Here is a 2,512-nt window from a genome sequence, read left to right as displayed (position 1 = left end):
GGATCTAGGTTCCCTCTTGAAAGCTTGTAAGCCAGTCACTTCTTGCCTTTGTAGCCCCCCTATTTTGGGTAGCCAATATCCAAGTTGCCCATCCCTGTCTACTCTGTGTATGGAGGCGGTGAGAATGATTTTTTTTAAAAAATGTTTTATTGTGCATTATGTGGTAGTTTACATAGGAGAACATTAGTTTTACATTCATCCTATTATATACCATTAAAAAATATGGAACGCTTCACAAATTTGCATGTCATCCTTGTGCAGGGGCCATGTTAATCTTCTCTGTATTGTTCCAGTTTTAGTATATGTGCTGCCGAAGCGAGCACTTTCCATGAATTTTTGAAGTCCCCTGCATGAACTTAGAGTAGTTAATACAAAAGTACATTTCAAAGAATCATAAAATTAATAAATAGTTGAGAAAGTAAAAATCCTACTTGCTTTACTTGCAGGCAGAGAATGGTAAAAGTTTAATTGTTGGTCACTGCACAGTCAATAAAGACAACTATGAAAATACAAAGAACACAGAGGCTAACACAGGGCAAAGACGCAGCATGAGCAGACTACAAGCTCCCTGCACTCCAGCAAGGGGAAGGCAAGCCAGGCTACTGACTGTTTTTACAGGAACCAATACTTTTCCTTCAAAAATTGTGCCAATGTATGTCTGTGTATCACTGCACCTAGTAAAATTTAAAGAGTCAGTGTCAATAACAAAATCTCCGTATTTTTCAAAAGAAACAATATACATAATACATTCAGAATCCTGGTTTGTTTTTACTTCGTTTTCTTTTCCCTGAATGTGTAGGTGTTTTAGTCTCTTGTGTTTCCGCTTTCACATCAACAGCAGGCTGTTTGAAGATCATCTCATTATCTTCATCATCGCTATTCATTTCTGCCACTTTAGATTTTCGTCTCTCTAAACATGATGGTGTACAAACTGGCGTAGAGTCGGGTATTTGTAGAGTTCTGAAGATCACTGTTTTTTCTTTTTTGGTAGAATCAATGGAAGAAAATCATAAACTATTCCTTTTTTAGCTATCTTCTTCCTGAGTACTTTTTCTTTGTTCTTAAATCGCTTCTCCATCTGTAGCTTTTCTGCAGTTGTCCATTTCTTATTATACCATTTCACTGCTGGATTTGATGGCTTTTTAAAGGGAACATCCCAGTCTTTGAAAAGTTTTTCATGTACTTTCTCAGATGGCATCAAATCGCATTTCAAGAGTCTTTCACCAAAAAGGTAGTTGCTCATTGTTTCAGCAACTATCTTGGCAACGTCATCAAACTCAAACTCTACGAAGGCAGTCTTTTTAATTCTGGACAATCTGAGTCATATAACAGTATCAAACTGGGAGAAATATGCCTTCAGTTGGGGTTCAAAAAGGCCTCGGGGTAAGTGGCCCACATATACTACTCCAGGAGTAAGTTTTTCTTGCTGGGTCTCGCGCCGGTGGGTCTGCGCCACCTGCTGCTGAAATTTGGCTTGTTCCTCTGGGTTCAGGGACAAGAGCGGCTTAGCAGGGCCAGAAAAATCCATCTTGACAAAGGTGACGCTCTCCACGCGGAGCTCCTGGAAATGCCCGGGAATGATTGTTGCTGTAAAGATTTGTTCCCTCTTTTGAACTACTGCATCCATAGGTGTAGGTCAACTTCATCAAATTGTATCAGATTACTCTTTTTTATTTCTTCTTTCTTCTTCTAGTTGAGCTCTGATCATCCAGTCATTGAAGCCACCAGGTCAAGTGGGTATTATCTACAAGTGTGGGTGTTCTTGTGCATATGCCCTTTCTTCTTATCAGCTGGGCGCTTCACTCTCCACTCTAGTCCGCTGTGGCTGTCACTGACTCTGGGCCCAAGAATCCCCAGGTCTTGCCACACGCCTGGTCAACCAGGTCTTCACCCGGGTTCACTGGAGTCTATTGAACATTGTGCGGCTTAGCTTGCAGCTTCATTGCTGTTTTTCCCTCACTTCCCCTTATCAGTGACGAACGTGGTCACCAATCATAAATTGTTGTTTTTAAGTGCCGTTGATTTAGTTCCAACTCATAGCAACCCTATATAGGGTTTTTGAGGAGTGGCTGGTGAGTTTGAACTTCCAACCTTGTGATTCAAATGAACCTTGAGATTGAGTACTTATCCTATGCTGCCTTAAGTAAGTCTCCTAAAAATTTCCCTTTCCCTGTCATGTCTTCTAGTTTAGTGCATTCCCTTGATCCTTCATTGTGGTCTCTGTTTCTCCTCCACACCTTTCAGCCAAGTGTCAAAATACCCTTTCTTTGCTAATACATGAAACAGCTTAGAAATTCAAGGTGACTAGATAACAAAAGGAAATAAATTCAAATGATCATGGAATACTGGTATTATTTTATTCTCTAATTTGAAAGGAATTGCAGTGATTTACATGAAAGGTTTTTTAAAGTTCATGGAAAAATTTTACTATCTTTGTTTTAAATTTTTTATTGTGAACTGAGTGATAGTTTACATGGGAGAACATCGGTTTTACACTCATCATTTCATTGCA

General features: G+C 39.6%; 1 pseudogene; it reads right to left on the bottom strand.

The window, feature by feature from the left end:
• Positions 1-967: 967 nt before the first annotated feature.
• LOC102842534 lies at positions 968-1,528 on the bottom strand (annotated as a pseudogene).
• Between the last annotated feature and the right edge of the window lie 984 nt (positions 1,529-2,512).

This window comes from Chrysochloris asiatica, unplaced genomic scaffold (assembly GCF_000296735.1).
Source record: "Chrysochloris asiatica unplaced genomic scaffold, ChrAsi1.0 scaffold00006, whole genome shotgun sequence".
Taxonomy (NCBI): domain Eukaryota; kingdom Metazoa; phylum Chordata; class Mammalia; order Afrosoricida; family Chrysochloridae; genus Chrysochloris; species Chrysochloris asiatica.
The sequence above is the reverse complement of the archived record's forward strand: the minus strand, read 5'-3'. Positions and strand labels throughout refer to the sequence as shown.